This window comes from Prenolepis imparis, unplaced genomic scaffold (assembly GCF_030444845.1).
Source record: "Prenolepis imparis isolate NDT839.2.m4 unplaced genomic scaffold, iyPreImpa1.0 SCAF_29, whole genome shotgun sequence".
NCBI lineage: Eukaryota > Metazoa > Arthropoda > Insecta > Hymenoptera > Formicidae > Prenolepis > Prenolepis imparis.
Genome location: NW_028141187.1, coordinates 194017 through 216671, shown reverse-complemented (window position 1 = coordinate 216671; position 22655 = coordinate 194017).

The following is a 22655-nucleotide window of genomic DNA, read 5'->3' as shown; positions in this document are numbered from 1 at the left end:
TTCAAATACTTTTATTTGTTGTACACATTATATATTTTTTAATTTTTGAGTAATTAATAAATACAATTTGTATGAATTAAATTGCATTGTCCTTATGTATCCAAGAGTTGTGCGAATTGTCAAATCCCAGCCATTTTACGTAAACCTCGTCACCCCTCCTGCGCAGTACTTTTTCTACGAGATATACGTCCGGATAATTCGCGCTATGCAACTCGTGCTCGTAAAACGCTCCAGCGACAGATGTTTTGCGATAGTCCTCGAGTAGATAGGTTACGGGATTAGTACGCTGCACTTTAACAATTTTAAACACTTCGGTTGTCCAATTTGGTGTGTAACCCTTCTCAAAAAGTTTCTTGTACTTGCTAACGCGTACCGGGTCACCTACTTTGAACTTTGCCGGAGCGGCAATCTTTATGTTACTATACCGTTTTTAAAAGTTTATCAGCGATCGCGGGGGTGACGTCGACGGGTCGCATGCCGATCGTTCGATGCTTGTGCGCGTTGTAATCCGATACGAGTTCCGCCAACGCGTCGATCCACTTGTAAGTTCCGTTCAGCGTAAACATCTTCCACATGTCGTTCTTCAGCGTGCGATTGAATCGCTCCACAACCGATGCCTTCAATACCGAATATGTAGAATAGTGATTGATGTTATGTTTCCGTATAAGCCGTTGCACGTCGGCGTTATAAAATTCTTTCCCCATGTCGGTTTGCATGTTTCTCGGGCATCTCTTGCTATCTCGAATTATCTCGGCGATAGCGTCAGCCGTCTCGCTTCCAGCTTTACTCTTGAGTGGTATGGCCCACGCGTACTTGCTCAACATCGATGACGGTGAGTATGTAGTGGTAACCTCTGTTGAAACGAGAGTACGGACGCATCTCGACGATGTCAGCTTGCCACAGGTCATCGTATCCCCGCACTATGACGTGTCTTCGGGGAAAATTTTTCCTTGCCGGCGCGTGCAGTTCGTTCACCAACTGCCGTTTCTCCAAACTATGTTGTTTCATCGCTTCGTCGGTTTTTCTCGATCGCCGTTTGTCGCTCGTTTTATGATTCATTTTCGTTTGTCGTTCTTCAATAGCCGTTCCTGACCCGTTCTTGAGCCGTTCGTAGCCGTTCCTGACCCGTTCTTGAGCCGTTCCTGACCCGTTCGTAGCCGTTCCTGACCCGTTCGTAGTCGTTCCTGACCCGTTCGTAGCCGTTCCTGACCCGTTCTTGAGCCGTTCTTGAGCCGTTCTTGTGTTGTTTACTTCCGTTCTTGACCCATTCGAAAATCGTTCTTGATTCGTTCGCTGCCTTGTTCACAGTCGTTTCTAACCCGTTCGTAGCCTTTCCTGACCCGTTCGCAGCCGTTACTGACCCGTTCGCAGCCCTGCTTGAGTTGTTTGTAGCCTTGCATGTAGCCTTTAAAGACTTGTTCGTAGCCTCGTTCGCAGCCCTGCTTGAGTTGTTGGTAGCCTTGTTCGCTGTTGCTAGGCCGTTCATAGCCTCGTTCGCAGCTGTTGCTAGGCCGTTCACTACCACTCATTGTAGTTAGATAGTAGTTCGATAATCCTTCGTAGCTGTTCGATAATTGTTCGTAGCCGTTCGATAACCCTTCGTAGATGTTCGATAACCGTTCGATAGCCGCTCCTAACCCGTTCACTGCTGCTCATTCAGGTTGATAGCCGTTTCTGAGTTAGCGTTAGCCGCGCGTTGAAGTTCGTTTATCACAATCTGTATTGCCCGCACATCCTTCTCGAACGAAGTCAGCTTCTCATCTGATTCTTTCTGTTGATTCATCAATCTTTTAACGCAGGATTCCACATACAGTTTGTTGACGGCATCGGTGTCAGCCTCAGGTTGCGCTACACGACGAATCTTCCTCGACCTTGCGTCATAGTCCGTAACGACGCGACACAGAGCGTTTTCGTGCACATAACTTTTCCACCAATCTATCCCAAGAATCGCTTGTGCCGGTTGCATCATTTCTTGGTTCGAATAATCCAAATTTGTTGATAGGCATTTTTTTTTTCCACCGATGAGTGACGCTGATCGACTGATTAGATTTGTCGAGACACCATTATTAATAATTTCAAAAGGTAAGGGGATGATAGAAATCACGGATTGCTCCGCTATCGCGGGAAATCCGGAGTGATTTCAAAAGGTAAGGGGATGATAGAAATCACGGATTGCTCCGCTATCACGGGAAATCCAGAGTGATTTCGAGAGAGAGAGAAGATGGAAGAAATCACGGATTGCTCCGCTATCGCGGGAAATCCGGAGTGATTTCGAGGGGGAGAGAGAGATAAGGATGGGGGAAGAAAGGACAGTTTTTCGAAGTTAGAATTTAACAAGGATAATAAATTAATAAATTAAAAAGGAAAACAATTATAATTTAATTGAAGTCCCAGAATTATTTTAAGTATTATTAGTAAGGGTGGAGATGTAGCGTGCTTGATAACTTACTACTTATGGAGTGCGCAGGTAGGTGTTAATTATTCCAGGTGTGAATCTGGCTACGGACTCCTCCGTGAGGATGGTGTTCCACTCGCAGTTGTTCACTCGCGAAAATCGTCGTACTCGGTGAGCACTGGGCACACGATGATTTTACAAATGTCACTGCGAATGCTCACGAGTTCGAGATTCACTCGAAGGATGGTGATACAACTTTTCGCGAATGATCCGCGAGCGTAGGTTTGAGAAAAGATTGATATTCTCTGAGAGATGTCACGGGTATATATACCTTCTTGCTCCTCCTTCCCGTTAGTTTGTTAATATTTCCTGACGAATAGGGAATTTTTCAATAACGCCCTTTCAGTCCCGGAGGCGTCTCTTGATTTTAAAAGTTTATCGGGATTGATCAGGGCTTTTGTTTAGGGCCCTAGGTTTTGACCAATGGAGAATTTGTTGAGGTTTATATTTTTATTATTCTCTCGAGATTTCGATATCGGCGGCGGTGTTTGTTGTTAGTTTTTCCTATATCGCGATATTTGTCGTTTGTTAGTGCCGCTTTTATCGGCGGGTTCTCGCTTTATTGCCCTCACGTGTGGCTTAGAGCTTGTTTGCTGAGAGGCGATGCGTGTGGCATCTTTTTAATCTTTATATTTTTCGCCGCTTTCTCGCGAGAATACCCGCAGGTGTGCTATCTTATTTTGCACACTTCCGTTTTCATTATTTGTTTTCCCCTAATTTTACTAGGGAAGGATTTGCTTTCGGCGCGTTCTCGCCGTCATTGTGTTTTCCCGATTTACAATGTTTGTTGGTTTCTCGCGAGAGTTTCCGCTGCGGTGCCGCTTCGCTTGGCACGTTTACTTTTATCAATTCGTTGTTCTAGTTTTCCCCTCAAAAGTGGGCTCGCTTTCGGCCCGCTCTTGCCGTCTTTATGTTTTGCCGATATGTGATTTTAACTTATTATTCGCGAGGGTGTCGGCAAGAATCCGCTTTCGGCATCTTTCCGCCTGATCTCTTTTATTTACCGATTTTGTAATATTTATCGGTTGCTCACGATATCTGCAGCTGTCCGTTTCACTGGGCACGTTTTCGTTTTATTATATACGTGCCGCTTAGATTATTATTATCTTTTTTCTTCCTTTTTTATTTACCTAACAACAAACTTCGCCTTGGTCGTGGGAAAGAAAAGAATCGTGAAGTCCGCCGGACGTAACACTAATATACTGTCTTTTTCTCCCGACTCGATTAAAAGCCGGAAGAGCGGAGCTTGGCCGTCGTCAAAACACAGGGGTTTTAATGTTTCACGCGGCGGAACTAAGCTCGGGGTCGTCCCGCGCGTGCCGCAGCAGAACGCCAGCCGTGCTATTCGCGAGAGACTTGTTTTGGGCGCCAGACGCGGTCTTTCACGCGTCAAACCACAAATCGCGAACCAACCGCAAAATTTTGGCCGGGAATCCCGCTACGGGCTAACTAGCTCGCCTAACGGCAGAGGGGCAGGGTGGGGTTGCCGGTAATTGCTCTAACGGAAGGAAATTACACTCTTTTCGCGATGTGAAGAACACAGAAATGACGACACAGACATTTAAGTTGACAGTACTAAAGAAAAGCAGTACGCGATTTAGTTAAGCAAAGCAAAATAATGAAGTTTATTATAAACCAATGTAATAGAAATAAATATAAAAGAAAAACATAATAGCGGATGATAATCAGAGAATAAATTTAATATAACAAAAGATAATAAATAAAAGTGGAAGATAACAAAATATAACTGGAACCAATATTAATAATGAAGTATAATGGAAAACTATGAAAGTAATAAAGAAATTACTATAAAGACGGAAGATAATATACAAGACACAGTAAATCCAAAATTCTATACAAAAGAAAATATTTCGATGATTGAACACAGAGTTATATCCGCGACAAGCTTAAGTCCGAGATACGCGCATCGATAGCATAGAAGAATACGAAAGAATAACCGCGATCATACAAATAGATATTATCGAACTGACTTAGATCGCGAACAATCGGAAGTTCGGATCGGCGACGAGACTGGAGAGTGATACAATATCTGGATTAATCTATTTTTCGCGATCCGATGGGCGAAATTCACCGGTGAATCGAGGGCGCCGGAATTTTTTCCGCGCGCTGTCTCTCTCACTCACGCGCTCGACTACGCTCGCTCTCTCGCTCGTAATCTCTCTCACTCGCGCGCGTTCTCTCTCACTCGCGCGCTCGACTGCGCTCGCTCCCTCGCTCGTAATCTCTCTCTAACGCGCTCGCCGGTGGTCGCGAACTGCGCTATCACTCTCTTTATGTCGAATTCCTCCGCGATGAGATTAACACAAGGTGACGTCCGGACACAGCCGCATACAACAACGAGATCCGACAAACATACGCACTAACAGAAGTAATATTAGAGAAAGACGCGACAACCGTGTAATATGAGACGCGACATATATGATCGAATCCCAGAGAGACGAAGATTTCGCGTTAATATTATTCACTTGCCCGAAGGTGCGAAAGTACTCGCCGCTTGACGTCGATCGCTCTTACATCAAATAGTTTCCCGAATAAGGCAGAGCCCACGCGACAAAACTTCACTAAATAAGACAATCGCGTCAGAACGGACGAGACTCGGATTAACACCGTGACAGACGTGATAATTATTCGATACGCTTACGAAAGGGTAGCTTCACCGGTACTTCTCCCTTCGACTTGGTCCCTCTTGAGCTCGTCTCTATCGCCAGAATCGATCTCCAGTCGTCACACGTCTCGCCAAGTTGAGCGGTCGCATCAATCTGCCGGATCTATCGGTCCGAAAATCGACAGCTGCATCAATGCTGCGCACGCGGGGTGCGTACGCGATAACCAATTACGGCGCCGTGCCGTCTACCGTCGTCGCGCGAGATTAGCAAGGCCGTATGGGGGTTCACAGCACCCCTCGTGATGGTGACAAATTATATTTATTCGCGCGGTATTTACGCGGGGTTTTGAGGCCCTCGTGACCTCGCGCCGCGGGCCTCCCCGCGGTGTCCAGTATCCGACGGAGCGGTAACCCGCGGGAGGAAGGTTATCCTCCCGGTCTGGGGCCCTTCCGGCGCCTCTTGTCGGGCGCCTCACTGAATCTCCTGTCAGTAGATTGTCAAGGCCGAATTCCTACGTGACGCTCTGTATTTGCTTCCTTCTTTGTTGTTAGGAAGGGCAGTTCTTATGATTCTCGGCGGTATGCTTGTCTCGCTAATCTCTCCAACCGCGACTGTCTCTCGCCTGCGACGACAACACCTCTCTCTCTCTCTTTCTCCAGCGACAATATTCTCTCTCGGTCAAGCTCCCAAAAATAAAGTAAAATACACGCGAATTAATAACAATTGATACTGTGTTGCTCAGTCTCTCTGGGATTTTCGGTTTCGTTTTCTCTCTCTCTCTCTCTCGCTCTCTCGCGATTGGCGTGACCGCTTAGCTTTTTGGCCCCGCGATTAGGTTAGGGCGGACGCGCGTCGTGACGACCACGTCACACCCCCCCATGCCAAGAAAGACCGTATCAGGTCAGGCTACCCTTCACTTTTTGGGGTCCGAGCCTCTACCGGCCGACGCGGGCAAGAGCTACCGAAATCCCCAGAGCTAAGACGGCATTTTGGCACACAACAAGAAAATCATATAATCATCTCCTATGAAACATGAATGGACGACACCTTACGATATGGATGCCCTTTCGGGAGCGATACCGTCTCTCTGCGGTTAAGTCGCGCTACATTTGATCGCGCTTGGCGCAGGTTACGATTTTTATGATGGAGTTCGACTCCGTTCGCTCGCCTACCGCGGCGGGTCTTACGCAAGGAGGGAAGGCACTAAATTGACAGACTCCTAAGTTAAGAGTCTCGACAACACAAAAAAAACGTATATTTTCGTATTCACTAATACACCATATCGGTTGCTCTACTACATACTAGCACAAGTACAAAAAAAAATTAATGAATTAGGCGCGACAACAAAATTAATACGATAACCAAGATACTGATAAGGCGCGATTTTAGAAACAGAACGAAAATTACACGAAACGATAGAGGGCGCCACTCCTAGCAAAGGCGACTATGACGAAGAGAAAAAAAAACTTAATACTAATAATACGCGACAACTATGACGAACGAAAAACAAAAAAAAACAATATTCTGGATGTCGCAACAAAAAGAAACTTGGGTACGCCCCTAAGGAGAATCCCTGGACCGGTCCTACTCCGACCTCCGATTCTCTCGGCGATTCAGTGGCGGTGGTAGTCCTCGGCGTCGCGGAGGCTCTGGCCCCTCATGTCCGCGTCCCGGGATGTACGGGCCTTGGGCGAGCCACCCCTCGCGACAATCCGGGCAGTGTCGCACCGTGGTGCCTAGGCGTCCGCAGCGGAAGCAGAGCTGTACGGAACTCCACTCCCGCTTTCTGGGGCACTCCCTCCGGAAATGGTCATGGCCCCCGCAGCTCCAACATCCTTGGGTGGTGGGCCCCATTATCTCACCGGGGAAGGGCCGAGGTACCCGCTGCCATGGCTCCACAGGACGATGTGGTACGCGTGGGAACTCGTCGAAAGCGCTCTGTGCCAGGACGAATAGATCCTCCGTCTGGGTTCGAGGCATCTCGACAGGCTCTTCTGACGCGGCGGCGTCGGTTTCCCGGGTGATACTCTCGGGATCCATTGTCGGGACGTCCTCCGATACCTCCACTACCTCCCTCGTGCTGTCGGGCTCCTCCCGGGACGCTCGGCGTCGATCGGCTTGGATTTGGGCGACCTCCACTAGGAGATCAGCCCAAAATCCGGGATGCTCCTCGTCCTCCTTGACGATTATCTCCGCGGCGGCGCGGAGACTTCTTCGCGACACCATCGTTGGCTCTCTGACAGGAGCGCGACAACCAAATCTACGAATTAGGGGAAACTATATATGGTTTTAGATCCTTCACGTGTATTTTTCCAAGTGATCGACCTGCCTCGCTCTCTAACTCGTACACTACGGGCGACAATATGCGCGATATCGTGAACGGACCGTGAAACTTAGTAGCTAATTTCGCTGATACCGCGTGAGCGGCGGACGACAATACATGTTATCGTTTTAAAACTGCATCGCCGATGTGGAATTGTCGATCACGTCTCCGCAAATTATAGTAATGCGCCTGTTTTTGATGCGCTGCGTCTAAATTCTCGTCCAGTCTCGTAACGTTTGAACCTTTTCCATGCGAGTTCGCCACTCGATCGGGGTTGCTTCTACTATCGCGACATCCGCCTCCTGCCTCCCTCGCTCTATATTCACCGGCTGGGGTTCTCGGCCAAAATTTAGGAACGCGGGTGTGGTCCCTAGGGACGTATGCAGCGCGGTATTGTACGCGAATCTAAATTCGGCTATGTGCTCGTGCCACTCTCTGTGATTTTCCTCGAGGAAAGCTGTGATCATCGTTTTGATCACCCGGTTTACTCGCTCGACCGGATTCGCTTGCGGATGGTAGGGAGGCACGGTGGTGTGTGCGATACCCCGTTCCTGCGCAAAAGCTTTTAACTCGCGATTTTATGTTTATCGTATTAAAAAATTTGTACGCTGGTGTCTGCATGGTACCAAAAGATTCTGTAATCAATGTACTATTAAAATGTATAATCGATGAATTTTTGGCTCGTCTTAAAATATTAGAAATTCATACTTTTGTGACGCGGACCCTATGCAACGCATCATTATTTTATGTACATCATATTAGAAAATTTGTACGCTGGTGTCTGCTTGGTACCAAAAGATTCTATAATCAATGTACTCTTAAAATGTATAATCGATGACTTTTTGGCTCGTCTTAAAATATTAGAAATTCATACATTTATGCCGCTGACCCTAAGCGACGCATCCTTAATTCATGTATAGCAAATGAAAAAGTTTGTACGCTGTTGTCTGCTTGGTACCAAAAGATTCTATGATCAATGTACTCTTAAAATGTATAATCGATGAATTTTTGGCTCGTCTTAAAATATTAGAAATTGATACTTTTTTGACGCGGACCCTGTGCGACGCATACTTATTTTATGTTTATCGTATTAAAAAATTTGTACGCTGGTGTCTGCATGATACCAAAAGATTCTGTAATCAATGTACTATTAAAATGTATAATCGATGAATTTTTGGCTCGTCTTAAAATATTAGAAATGCATACTTTTTTGCCGCTGACCCTATGCGACGCATCCTTATTTTATGTATATCATATTAAAAAATTTGTACGCTGGTGTCTGTTTGGTACCAAATGGTTCTGTAATCAATGTACTATTAAAATGTATAATCGATGACTTTTTGGCTCGTCTTAAAATATTAGAAATTGATACATTTATGCCGCTGACCCTAAGCGACGCATCCTTAATTCATGTATAGCAAATGAAAAAGTTTGTACGCTGTTGTCTGCTTGGTACCAAAAGATTCTATGATCAATGTACTATTAAAATGTATAATCGATGAATTTTTGGCTCGTCTTAAAATATTAGAAATTGATACTTTTTTGATGCGAACCCTGTGCGACGCATACATATTTTATGTTTATCATATTAAAAAATTTGTACGCTGGTGTCTGCATGGTACCAAAAGATTCGACTTTTTCGGATGATTCTCGATTTCAGATTTTGTTGAATGTAGGGTTAGAAGGATCCAAAAGAAAGAATATTTTTCACATTTTGGAAAATTAAACAAAAAAGTTGTCTCTTTAAAATAGATAGGCTCTGACGTCTCTTTATTAAATAGTAAACTTGTGGGAGAAGATCTTGAAAAGATTCCAGTAAAAAATATTAATTTAAAGTGTCCAAATGGAGGAAAAATTTTAATTGATTTTTTAGTGAAAGTAAAAATTGAAATTGGAAATTATTCAATTGAAATTCCCTTATTTATTGCTGACATCAATGATCAATGCATTCTTGGAGTTGACTTCCTTAAAATAATTAATTTGGATAATGTACAATATTTAATAAAGTTTTTGATGAATTCACGAATAATGAAGAACTAAAGAATTATCAATGTTCAAGAATTAAAGATTTTTCTAAAAAAATTCCATCTATCTTAAATGATCTTTTTGAAAAGAGTTCAATTGAGTTACAAGAATCCCAAAAAGAAATTTTTATTAATTTTCTAAATAAGTTTCAAGATCTATTCTCCTGCGATATTGTTGCCGGGAATTGCGATGTTATCGAACATTTTATAAATGTGAAAGACTCTCTCCCCATAAAACAGGCACCCCGTAGGATTCCTTTTCAGATGAGGGAGGAAGTGGATAAAATAATGGAGGAAATGAAAATTGAAGGAATCATTGAGGAATCTCAGAGTCCTTGGATTTCGCCAGCTGTCATGGTAAAAAAAAAGATGGAACCCTGAGATTTTGCATTGACTACCGGAGACTAAATGCTATCACGGTAAAAGATTCCTATCCCCTCCCTCGAATCGACGACGTATTAGACCAGCTATCAGGTAATTCTTGGTTTTCTACGCTTGACTTGAAGAGTGGTTATTGGCAGTTGAAAATACGTCCTTCTGACAAAGAAAAAACAGCCTTTTCTATCGGAAAGGGACTGTGGCAATTTACAATAATGCCTTTTGGATTGTGTAACGCCCCCGCGACTTTTCAAAGACTTATGGAAAAAGTTTTACATGGAATTATTTCGAAAAAATGTTTGGTATATTTAGATGACATTATTATTTTCGAGAAAGATTTTACTCAAATGTTCAAAAACCTTGAAGAAGTATTTTTACGATTGCAAAAAGCGAATCTTAAAATCAATCCAAAGAAATGTTTACTTTTACAAAAAAATGTTAAATATCTTGGACACGTAGTTTCCAAACAGGGTGTTACCACAGATCCAGAAAATAACAGCTGTAAAAGATTGGCCAATACCACATACTAAAAAGCAATTGCGTAGTTTCTTAGGATTTTGCTCTTACTATAGGAAATTTGTTAGAGGTTTTTCTTCAATAGCTAAACCTCTTTTCGCCTTAACAGAAAACCAAATAAAATTTATTTAGAACGACGATTGTAATAGTGCTTTCGAGAAATTGAAATTAATGTTATCTTCTTCCCCAGTGTTATCTTTTCCAAAAGGAAAAGGTCAATTCATTTTAGATACTGACGCTTCCAATATCGGAATTGGTGCAGTGTTATCTCAAATTCAAGGCGAAAAAGAGATGGTCATCGCATATTATAGTCGAGTCCTTAGTAAAACCGAAAGGAATGAGGTGACTCGTCGCGAGTTATTAGCGATTATTGACGCTATCAAATTTTTTCGACATTATCTTTTAGGTCGAAGATTCTTAATTCGAACCGATCACATTTCATTAAAATGGCTTATGTCTTTTAAGGATCTTGAGGGGCAACTGGCTCGTTGGTTGGAAAGACTCCAAGAATTCGACTTTGAAGTGCAACACCGTAAGGGGGAGTCTCACAAGAATGCCGATGGATTACCCAGACGACTTTGTGAGACTTTTGGCTGCGAATATTGTGCTAGAGTCGAAGGAAGGAACAATTCAGAAAGTGAGAAAATAGTTGCCCGACTCATATTCCAAGGAGAGGATCTGGAAGTATGGCAAAAGGATCAAGAGGAAGATCCTAATATTGCCATTATCATTCAAGGAAAAAGAAAAGGAAGACGTCCGCCTCGTTCTGAATTGTGATGGAAGGGACTCTGTTTTGCATGTATTAGCTCTAGAATTACCACAGTTATCCAAGTAAATGTGGGTACAATCTAATGAACCATAACTGATTTAATGAGCCATTCGCGGTTTCACCTTAATTCGGCATGCACTGAGACATGCATGGCTTAATCTTTGAGACAAGCATATGACTACTGGCAGGATCAACCAGGTAGCTTCGTGTTCGGTTATTCGCAAGGAGTAACTCGGGAGCGAGCCCACTAGACTCGTCACTAGCTCTCTTGAGCGCTCGTGTGCCGTTTCATTGCCGCCGGTCTTGCTTAGCCGGTCGGCGACACTGTGTGCGTTGCGTAAAGTATACGCGAGAGAACGACAAGGTTCGCTAAGAACTGCCTTCTCTCTCCTCTTGATTATCCTTGTTATATCTCTGTTGATGTATTATTATCATCGACTTTTCTTTTCTTATACAAAGATCATATACTCATTCTCATTCTCCCAAAATGTTAAAATGCTCGGGTCTCGAAAGACCCGCGCGATTTACCCTGTGAATGCGCGTTGCGTTACACGGGCGGCACCTCCAACTGCCAGCGGTACCACCGTTCACCGACGGTACCTCCGGACGCCGGTGGTACTTCCGATCGCCGGCGGTACCTCCGGCCGCAGGCGGCACCTCCGACCGCGGGCGGCACCTCCGGACTGTCGAGAATTTATTCAGAGTCCTACGGCCGTAGGGCGTTAACTCCGAAACATTTACGGGCGAACAGCGCTGAAATGGCTAGAGATACGGGAAAAAACGTTTCGGACGAACGTGTCATCGCTCTCGTAGTATCGTCAGACCGCGACATATTTTCTAGAAATGTCGAATTTCTCGATCTACCAGCTTCGAAACGCGGCCGTGTCGAAAGATTCGACGGCGCGGGCACGAGGTTCGCATAAAATTGTGAAACTCTCGCGTGAAGCGATCTCTCGCATCACTCGCCGTTAGAGGCGTGAATGCGCGTTGCGTTACACGGGCGGCACCTCCGACCGCCAGCGGTACTTTCGATCGCCGGCGGTACCTCCGGACGCCGGCGGTACCTCCGGACAGTCGAGAATTTATCCAGAGTCCTACGGCCGTAGGGCGTCCACTCCGAAATTTCTTCCGTTACTTCCACCCCATTATAATGAAAAACGCTATCCAGCAATATCTTTTTTATGTTTTCCTTCAATTCCACTTCTGCTTCAGTTACTGGCGTTTCTGTTAGATATATTGAATTTATTGACATCAATATAAGTCTAACAACGTTAAGCGGATTAATAATCATATTCAAAGATGTTAAATTTTGCTTTTTATTGCAATAGAAAAACAGTTTACACAGATATTATTACAATGAAAAGACTACATTGACTGTGAGAATTATGCTGCTACATGAACAATTTATATTAACTTATCAGAAACACGTAATCACATAATCTTATGATTCATTTAATGTAAGATATAAAATTTGTTTATGTCAAATATTGCGACATCTATTTATTCGCAAAGATTCAATTGTAAAATAATTTTATTATAGAATAAAATTATTTTTAATTTTTATAGAAGAAATTAAATATTAAAGAAATAATAAAAGAACTGGGGGTATATTTAAAATAATTCTTATTAATTATATTTAAAAATGTTTTTAAAAATTTAAATATACACAATACGCAGTTATAAATACATAGAAAACATAAATAAAAATTATACATAAACATTTTTTATATATCTTATTGTTCGATGGTAATTACTTACGCACATAGCACGGATGAGCGTATATACGGGAGCGTTTATAATTAATTTTCGAAAATCATATTTCGTAACATAACTTTATTACACATGGTTGAATTTGGAAAAAATAAGTTTTAAATTAGATAAAAAAATTTTTTTAATTTTGAAAAAAAAAAATTAGGTGTGGGGGTATTTAAAAAAAATAAAAATAAAAAAATTTTGTTCATATAACTTTAAAGTACTCTTCAAGCCATTAAAATTTGTTGTACGTCTTTTTTTTCTACCTCTTATAGTTTACCAGATATTCGATCCAAAAGAAAAATACCGTTTTTCTTTAAAGGGGTGTTTCACCCCTTAAAACTCAATATCCGCACATATAAAAAATACGTGTCTTTTAGATTTGTGTATTTAACAACATATTTGAAGAAGAATCAAATCGATTCCGGACAGTTGTGACATGTCCCTTCTTAGATAAACCAACTGGAGGCGGTAATGGCTGCCGGTGACCATATAATTAATAAATAAATTATATTATATTTCCTTTTCCTTACTTTTTAATCCATCTGTCTTTACTTATTTGAAGAGGGGAACAATTCGTTGAGTGTTTAGTTAATTAATTATTTGATTATTAATTGATTAATATTTAATTGTTATCATTTACTTTTTCCTAATTTTGTTCAGATTTGATCTAGCTATTATTATTATTCATTAAATCGAAGCTCAATAAGAAGCCCCCCCTTCTGGGGAAAGCCCTCAGGAGAAGAGCCCCCGGAGCGTCGGCCGAATCTCCCGTCCCTTTAGGGAGGGAGAGGGAGCCCCGCTTCGGGGGCGGGGGGTGGCGACTCGAGCGGGACCACTCGAGCCGTGACCCCGCCCTCAACTCTTTGGGAGGGCGTCACAGCCGGGAAAGGACCGCACGACCAATTCGCGGAGGAGAGTATCCTCCTTTCGGGGAGGACTCCCCCCAGTCTTCACCGCAGGCAGTGGTGCCCTCCCACCGGCGCTCTATGGCACCGGTGAGAGGGCCGCCACTGCCGCGTCCCTTCCCGGGGGACCACGTGCAATGAGGCCCAGTGTGTTTCTGGGCTCCTGTAATCCCCCGTGCCCCCAGGTCGCGGTTCCCTCCCTTTACGGGATTCGGCCTGGGGGCACCGCCGAGGCCCTTCCCTGGGGGAGGAACTCGGCAGGGGCGGGTGCCGCCCGACTCCCGGCCGCAGGGCTTACGCCGTGCGGCCGCCAACCGGGCGACACCCGTCCCCGCCCTCCTCCTTGGACTGCTCCGCCCTAACGGGCCTCCTTACTTAACATCGGGCGAGGGGGGCACCGCGCCCCTCGACAACCATTCCGCCCTTTCGAGCCTCCTCCTCCACAACCGGGCGGGGGGCACCGCGCCCCACGTCCAATCACCCGTCTACTACTCCGCCCCCTCCGGGGGACGTCTTCTTCTCCTGCGACGGGGGGGTCCGCCTCCGCGTCCCCGCCTTGGCGGGCCGCCCCCGTCGCCGCCCCCTCTACTACGGGCACCTCTCTCTCGTGCCCTCTCGGCCACCGTCCCCCCAGGCCCGACCCGCCCCCGGCCACCACCACGGCGGTTTCCTCGCCCAGGCAGCCAGGAGGGGTCGTCCCTCTCCTCCCTGGATTCAGGGGAGAGAGGGAGTCTCCCCCCCTCTTCCCCGTCTCTCCCGCTCTCTTTCGGCCTCCTCCTTCTGCGTCATAACTTTGAAGCAGAAGGAGGAGACCACCTCCCACACTTCTTCGCTCTCGACCATCTTAGCAGCGATGGTCGGGAGCGACAGATCCTCCCCGATAATTTGGACAAGGACACGGCGCTCCTCTGCCCACGCCGGACAAAACTCCAGCGTGTGCTGCGCCGTGCCCCTGTCCTCCTCGCAGTGGTGGCACCTCGTGGTGCGCTCCTTCCCTATCTTACACAGGTATTCGCCGAAAAACCCATGTCCGGCGAACACCTGTGTAAGGTGGAAAGACATCCTGCCGTGAGACCTATCCACCCACTCGTCCAACACCGGGCTCACGGCCCGACGACTCTTCTTCCCGAGTTTGTTGGGGGGACATTTTCTAGGTAGTCCCCCCACTTCTCGATCATGCGTCGTCGGGCTTGCGTTCTGACGACGCCTCGGACCCTCTCAGTTACACTGAAGTTCATCCCACGGAACTCCTTAATTCTTTCGTACACCCTTTTGTGGGTGCACGCCTGGAGCTCCATGGGAGGCAATCCCGCCAGGGCCGAGGCAGCTGTATGCGAAACTGTGCGGTATCCGCGGACGACGCGAATGGCCACTCTCCGCTGGATTTGGCGGAGGACGTCTTTAATACGTCGCGTGGCCATCGCCGCGTCCGCCCAAACTGGTGACCCGTAAAGAGTCACTGAGTTTACTACGTTCGCATACAGCTTCCGTACCCGATCGTCTGGCCCGCCAAGGTTGGGCAGCAAGCGGCTAAGTGCCGCCGCTATCCCATTGGCTTTTACTGCCAGACGATCAAAATGCCAAAACGCCAAGTTCCGTCCAGCCAGAGTCCTAAGTATTTAATACTCTGCCCCAGCTGGACGGGGATGCCGTCCACGATAACATGAGCCCCTGGTGGCTTCCCCCGAGAACCATTATGAAAATAAATGGCCTCGGTTTTATGGGGAGCCACTTTAAGGCCCAAGCTCTTAATAGAGCGCACTACACAGGCCACCGCCAGGTCCCCCATTCTCTTCGCGTCCCCCCAGTTATTCCCCCCGGCCAGGACTATAGTATCGTCTGATAGCATAGCAGACGACACTACAACCGGGGGGGAGGGCAGAACGGTGCTACCTCACTACCTCCCTTTCCATTCTTTTCCCCTGTACTCCCTACTTCCAAAGCTCGCGCCTCCTTTATCCCTAGGCCCTATCTCCCTAGAACCTCTACAGGCGGCAGCACCTTACGGACCGTCCCTCGTTACACAGTACCCACTGCTATCTAGCTCTAACTCCCTGTCCTCCTAATTTGACCTCTTTCTACAGCTATCCCTCGTCCCTCCACTCCCCCCCCTCCGTTCACTCCACTCACTCCACCTCTACCCTCATGCACTCCGCTTACACTCTACACTCACCCATACACATGCACCCTTCATAAACCCTCCCAAAAACTCTCTTAAAGACCCACTCGAAAACGCACGATCACTCTCTGACACTTGCCGGAAACGGAAGTCCAGTATACCTTATATAGTTATATGAATTATATTGTTATTAAGTAAGTTGGATTTAAAATACGCCCCCGCAGTCACTTTCTTCTTAATTCTCGCCTGTGGGATCCTTAGTTATTGTTGCGATAACTTTAAGTGATATTTAACTGCGGGTCATATATGTATTATACATTGAAATATTATATATTAGATATGAAATAGACTAATTTGGGGTTGCGTTGCGTGGAACGTTATTAAAGTCATTATTAGTAAATAGTTGTTTTGTCGTATTATTTGTGGAAGACGTTAAATTTCTGATACAAGCGTATTATCATCACCATTAAATTAAAATTTTTTAATTTAAATAGATAATTTGGAATTTTAGTGAGTCTTTCTAATTTAACCGTTATATTGTCGTCTGGAGTAATGTTTACTCTTCTTCTTTTCTTTTCTTTGATAAGATTTAGTATAATTATTGGCATTGAACTAGGCCATGTTTGGCGGCTATTACTATTTAACTAATTAATTAATTTACGTATCTATTTTTGCGTATAGGTATAGATATATGCTCTTTTGCGGAATTACTTACTTTTTCTTTTGTGTCTCTGCCTGCTTGTGTCGTAAGTAGGTGTAAGAGACTTTTAATAAATTATTTACTCCGCAAAATCTCATTTCAATTTAATATTAAGATATAGTATTTTGTCATTGTTTTGTTCTCTTCCTCGTGGGTCCCTTGGTTTCAATTTATGTTATAAATTGTTTAATATGGATTTTTTAACTACGAGGTTTGGGGACGTAACAATTGACTGGCACTACTTAGATTATTTATTAGGGTGATATAAATTTAGCTGTATATTATTATTATTATTTTTACTAGTATTTACGACATCCTATTTTTAGTACGAACAAATATAGATTTTCTTTTACGTTGCGTTAGTCTAATTGATATTAATTACTTAATATGTTACACAATGGCGAAGATTCATAATATTGAGGAGTTTATGAATAGACTATCGTGTAGCGATATCACTGTTGATGAATTAATAGGTCGTGCGATCCGCAATTTGCACTCACTAGAAAATCTTTTTCTTTCTCCTCGTTGGCGGGCCACCCGAAATTCCAGGGCAACCATCGCTTATACTAAAGTGTTATATGATTTTGGTCAAAAAATGGAATTGGCCAGACTAGTCGTACTGCACAGGCTCAAACAGCAGGATGTTCGCGCACGTGACTTAATCGAGGAAATTAGCATTATACGCGCGGTTTCGTCTTCGGGGAAGATTCTTCTTCCTTTGAGAGGGAATCTGGGAGTCATGCTCTAGTACCTACAAGTAATATAAATCTCTCCGCGGATGAGATAATATTGAACGAACTTAACCGCTCGCGGGACATGCTTTTGAAAGTGTCACAGATGATTAGGAAGAAAAGGGTGAACATCGATCAGGAGGTGGAAGTGGCAATCGCATGTCTCAAGCAGGATGCAGCTAAAAGTTCCTCATTTATTGAAAAGGAACCGAACAACAGTTTCTTTAGGACGGATTTACTTATGCGGACCGGCATGCCAACAGACTTTGATACAAGGAAAAGGACACCCCTATATCAAACCAACCATATTACAAACATGATGGCAAGCTCTGATAATGATAATAAATTAACGCCTCAGGAGGAGTTCGGACCCTCCAGTGGCCGGCGTAGTGATGGGGCTGCGGCCTGTCCCGACATCGCTACGTCGTCATCAAACGAGGGAATCGCACGGGATTCGGCAGGTCTGTTAAACAAAGCTACTGTCTGTGTGACGAGCGGAGATCTACGAGAAATCTCGCCTTTAGCTGTGTCGCGTGAAGGCTTGGATACCATGGAAATGGAAACTGACGAGCTTAGTCTACGCGCTAAAAGGAAGGCGGTATCGTCTCCGGAACTGGACGCGGATATCTGCAGCAAGAGTTGTCAGCGTTCTAGGAAACCTAAGGTCTTGGGCAGCGAGAACTTTGAGTCATCGGCTGAGGAGGGAGTCAATCGACTTCGTAAGGAAGTGGATGAGGACGCAACAATGAAGGGCATAAGCACTCTGCAATGACAGAGGAATTGGTTATGATGAATGAGCCGATTCGTAGCCCGGAACAAAGTGCGTTGAAACACAGAACATCATCATCGCCAGAAGAGGAGGCTAAACTAGCTAGAAGAAGTGAACGCTTCGTGCAGAAGAAAGTGCAGCTAGCTGCACTGAAGCATTTGTTAGACTTAAGAAGCTTAGAGCTGTAAAAGGCAATAAGACTAAGGATTACACGATTGACATCTTATCAGACAATGACTGCAGCAATGAGGAAGATAAATCATTTGAGAGCGGAAAAGTTAGAGTTACAAATCTAGGTCTGCACAACAGATTGTTGAAGAAATTGTCTCTAAAACTTACAGTGGCGAAGAGAAGAATAGCTCTAGTTCTAAAGCGGTCAGAAAGAAGAAAAAGAAGAATGCCGACGCAAGTTATAAATCTAGGATGACCAAAAACTCAAATAAAAAAGCGAAATTGGAAAAGAAAATCTTGGTTACAAATAAGGCTTTCGAGCGGGAATTAAATTTTGAAAGAGAGGACTGGTTGGATCTTACGGGTCTGGGATTTAGACAGCTGGATTACTTGTTTGAACTTGACAAGCAGTGGCAATTATGCGAAAACATTGTCAAGGGCAAAATGAAGAACTTGATCAACGTGACTGGCAATATGAACAAGGCTTTTGTGGAAAAGGTTGAGGTTTCTGGAGATATAATATTTTTAAGGAATCAGAATTATCAACTAAGTGTAGATTTAGGAGAATCGAGACGCAAAGAGAGCAGACTATATAAAGGAGATTGGGAGTCTGCGCAAGTTAAATTCAGACTTACTAAAAGAAGTGAGGGCCTTGAAGGATGGTTTGGTTTCGCCTATACCCAAACCTTTTTCCTCTTCTTCGCATGTAAAGAAGTCGCGTAAGAGTCCGGTCGATCTAGAGGTTAATACCAGGGATGCTATGGACTATGAAATGGGGTCCACTCTTGGATGTTCTTCCGATGCTGACTACATGTCTCGTAAGGAGGATTGGCCTACGGGACCAGGTTCCACAAAATGGAGTACGGGGGCTATTGAGAGCTTTATTAAGCCCATGGTGCATGGAGCTCGATTGGATTTCGGATGGCTTCAAGAAACCTGCCAAGGTGACTGTTTCGGGTGTAGTCAGTCGTGGTACTGGCGTCGCTCGAAATACAAGCGGCATCAGAATATTGAAAGATAGGCAGTTGGTCCCTCCTGGTGCAGTGCCTCAATTCTGGACAACTGTTGGCAAGGATGGGAGGGCAGTTTCTCGAAAGAAGCATCGTAACGATTAAACTTTACTATCTGATATTCCTGGATCGGAAGCCAGTGTTCCAAATAAGGGAAAACACATGCCCAAACGAGAAAAACGTATTATTAATAAACAGTAGTAATACAAAAAGTGCTAAGAAGTTAATAAAACTGGCAGTGGTCACGATAACTAGCAAACCTGGTGGCATATCCTATTCTGAAATTCTAAAAAAGGCTAAAGAGGGAGTTGAACTCAAGTCTCTAGGTATTCGTGAGACTAGAATACGGCGTGCAGCCAATGGTGGAATAGTAATTGAGATTCCCGGGCCGGAGGGCCCTAAGCTGGCTGGCGTTTTACAAACGGAACTCACAAAAGTTTTGGATGAGGATGCGAGGATAACTAATCCTGTCGCTACTAGGGAACTCAGGATCAGAGGCATTGACTCGGCGACGTCTCTAGAGGAGATTCGGGCGGAGCTGTCCAGGATCTCTGGATGCCACCCGGACTTCTTCAAACTAAGCGAGATCAACATCATGCGCGATGGTATGGAAGTTGTCTGGATTCAGTGCCCATTAGAGGCTGCTGCTAGAGCTGCAGAAGTCGGTAGCATCACACTGGGATGGACCAAAGTTAGAATTGATTTACTCCGAAAACGCCCTACGCAGTGCTTCAAATGTTGGAGATTTGGGCACGTTAGATCGAACTGTAGTCTTAGTATCGATAGGTCGGGCTGCTGTTTCAAATGCGGGTCAAGCGGACATGCGGCTAACTCTTGCGTTGCGGCCCTTAATTGTGTTGTTTGTGCAGACTTGAAGCTAAAATGTAAATATAGAATGGGTTCGCTCATATGCTTAAAGAATCAGGGTTTCTCGGATGGGGTACAGCCTGTTAAAAGACTGCCACCCAGAGCTGAGTGGAGGCAGGCTTCTGGGGAAACTAGCAGTAATGGTTAAGATTATACAAATAAATACTAATAGAAGCTGGTACGCTTTTGATCTGCTAAAGCAATTTTCTTTAGAACACGAGGTTGACATTTGTGCGATATCTGAACCTCCGCAGCGTATCAGAGCGTCAAATAACTTAGTTTGTAGCATGGATAGCTTGGCGGCGATATTTTGGAGATTAAATATATCTAATATTGGTAGGTCTCGCTGCGTGTTTAGGGGGAGGCGCGTGGTAGTCATGTCATTTGGGGAGCAAAGATCGCTATCACGCAACCGCCGTTCACTCGCGCGAAAAATGAATTGACTCTCGTACGAACGTGTCGGTTGTTTCTTGCTATGGATCCCCAAATATTTCTCTGAATGATTTCGCGGACTTCCTGAACGAGATGAGTGACTGTGTCAATCGTCTTCAAGGAAAATTCATAATTTGTGGCGATTTTAATGCTAAATCCAACTATTGGGGTTCTCCGATAAGAAGAATGATCTTGTGCTCAGATGGGCCGTCACATTCGATCTTATTCTCCTCAATACGGGAAACAGTCCTACGTGAGGGCGCAAGGGGTATCAGTCATTGATTTGTCCTGGGCTTCTGCCGGTTTTGTCAACACGCTGACCGGATGGAAGGTCTTGGAGGAATTCGAGTCCTTGTCAAATCATTTATACATAGAGATAATGTTTAATTTAAATAGTGAAACAGGTAAGAGTCCAATAAAGGAATTAAAGCGTTGGAATTTTAAGAAAATGCACATTGGACTTTTCTCGTTAGCACTAGAACTTCCTCGCAAGTACCGGTTTCCCTTCTTTTTTGGAGGAGGGACACGATAGATCTGCTAAATACGCTAAATGGATATCTCGTTTAATGCGAAATGCATGTAACTTGGCTACACCAAGAATATCTCGCGTTAATAGTCGCAAAAAAGAATATTGGTGGTCCAACGAAATTGCGGAGCTAAGATCTACATCCGTAGCTGCTAGAAGGGTTTGGACGCGAAGTAGAGCAAGAAATAGGGACCCGGAAATTATTGGGAATAATAGGCGCGCGTATCGGGTAGCCAAGAAGGGCTTAAGAAACTATCAATAAAGCCGAAATCAACTGCTGGAACGAGTTGATAATGTCTCTTAACAAGGATCCATAGGGCATTTCCCTATAAATTAGTATTAGGGAGGATAAAAAGAGCCAGTCCTAGCATGTTACAAATCTTGGATTCGGTAGACAGGGAAAGACTATTGGACTCCCTTTTTCCCACCTATACGGTTGTTACTGACAGGGAAGTTTTTGTTACGGAGGATTGGGACGAAGATTTGAACGTTGGTGTTCGGGAAGTCCAGGAGTATGTGCAGAAAAGACCTTCCAAGAACACTGCTCCTGGGCCGGACAACCTAAAGTTTAAGGCATGGAAAAGCATACCTCCCATAATGGTTGATCATTTGGCGGGTTGTTTTTCGCTCTGCCTTAAGGAGGGGATTTTGCCGGAACCCTGGAAGATAGCTTATTTGGTACTTATTCCTAAGGGGACAACGGTGCCTACTCTGTATAACTCGGAGATAAAAGCTCGTCCTATCGATCCAAACCAATAGACGGCCCGCGATTATTCTTTCGAAAATCTTGCCCATGTCGAGCAGGCTCGACGAAATGGGCAAGAAACATTGCAAAAGAATCTCCGAGAGGCGGAAGACCGCCAACGTTGGACGACGGTGGTTCGCCACTGCACATGACCATAATGTCACGATTCTTCAGGCATGAAGATACGACGAGGAAGAAGAAGAAATGTACGACGTACATATTGTTGCTCAACGGAAACCGCGAGAAGGTGGTGGTTTCTTCCGTCAAAAAATTTAAAATGTATATTGGGAAATGTCATTATTAAAAAAATATTAAAATTATAAAATAATAAAAATAAATAAATATTTAAAATAAAAAAAAAATTAATAACAAAATTAATAAAATAAATAAAAAAGAAATAAAAAGTCAATTATATATAATTAATTAATAAAAAGTGAATTGCATCCCAATAGACTTCGACATATAAATATATTATGTGTATGTGTGTGTGTGTATATATATTTAAATACACAATTTTCTTACATGCTTTTAAGCATGACGTCTTTTAAATAAAATGTATTATTAATAAGACGAGGGACCAGGTATGTCTGCAACATCAGCGTCTGCAGCATGTAGCTTTAAAATATTTTTATTTTTTTTAAAGCAGTAGCATATAATTTGTCCGCCGACATAAGAAACAAATGTTTTTCATTAACTTGCATGTTTATAGCTGTTTCTCCCCTCGTCTTTAATGCAGATTTAAATACACAAATAGCATTAACAGAAGCCGACAAAAATTTATTACGTTTTTTTTGTTTTTACATTATTTAAAAGAGAAAACATTCTCTCCGGAT